This window comes from Orycteropus afer, unplaced genomic scaffold, assembly GCF_000298275.1.
Source record: "Orycteropus afer afer isolate SDZICR_OR568_19922 unplaced genomic scaffold, OryAfe1.0 scaffold00075, whole genome shotgun sequence".
Classification (NCBI taxonomy): Eukaryota; Metazoa; Chordata; class Mammalia; order Tubulidentata; family Orycteropodidae; genus Orycteropus; species Orycteropus afer.
In genome coordinates this window covers 764,637-765,874 of record NW_006921662.1, presented here as the reverse complement: position 1 = coordinate 765,874, position 1,238 = coordinate 764,637, and positions in this window count along the sequence as shown.

Genomic DNA, 1,238 nt, shown 5'->3' with positions numbered 1-1,238 from the left:
TATGAAAAGTGAATTTACTCTGTAAATCTTCACCCAAATCCTAATAAAAAAAAAAAAAAACTGAAAAAAAAATGAAAAAAAAAAAAAAAAGAGAATGAGATGGCCAGTCCATACAATGCATGGATACTGATTACTTCCTCATTTTGAACATAAGACAAATAAAATATATTAGGGAATTAATGTTATTTTTCATAGGTTGGATCATGATATTTTACTTTATATACCGAATTTCTTTGTTGGTGATTAAAGCTGAAGAATTTTTAGGAGCATTTTATAGTATTTAACAATTATTTCTACAATGTTTTACAACACAAAAAATAGAGAAAGGCATAGAGAGACCACAAACTACAAATAACATGGGGCAAAATATTAACCAGGGATGACTCAAGATTTGGACTATACCAGTATTCATTGCACCACTATTCCAACTTTCCATTTTAATATAGCTCATTCTTTGTGAATAAACTGCCAAGCCTAAAATATAATATTAATAAAGGGTTGATGGAGAAATTTATATTCTTTTATCACCAAAGTAACACAAAAATATTGTTTTCTTGTTGCCAATGTTGCTGCAAGGGTGACCTGACTTTTCAGGAATGGTACACAGTTATTAATCATCTGTGTGTTTTTGGTAAGATGGAAAATGAAATATCAAACATCATAAAAGTGATCTAGCACAAAAGCACTCTTCTTAGTGGAGATTCTGAGTCTCAGAGTGTGAGAGGAATGGGAAGGAGATGACATCTTTACTTGCCTTTTTCCTAGTTAATGGTCAGCTGCTTCACAGGGAGGTCCTCACCCAACTCCCTCAGGACTGTAGTTCCTACAGAGGCCCTCAAGATTCTATCAGTAAGATTGAGTTTGATCTTTAAAGATTTCTTGTTTTTGTAGAAATAAGAAATTATTTCTAGCCAAGAGTGATTTTAAGTATTTCATGCTACTTGAAATGTATGAACATAACTGGTATTTCAGAATCTTATTGTTGAAAATTTACCAAAACACTTCTATACAGAAAAAATCATGAACATATTGTAAGGCCCCAAGATAATTACAAAGTCTTTATAGTCATTGACTTCTATTGCCTTTTTAGCCATCTTTATTTTAAAATAGTATTATTGTGATTCAAATATGATATAGGATAAAAATTTTTAGCAATGAAGATACAGGCAAGTATAAGGGACTTGATAGTATAAAAGAAGTATAAAGGAATAATGTACTTATTCCTATTATCTCTAAAT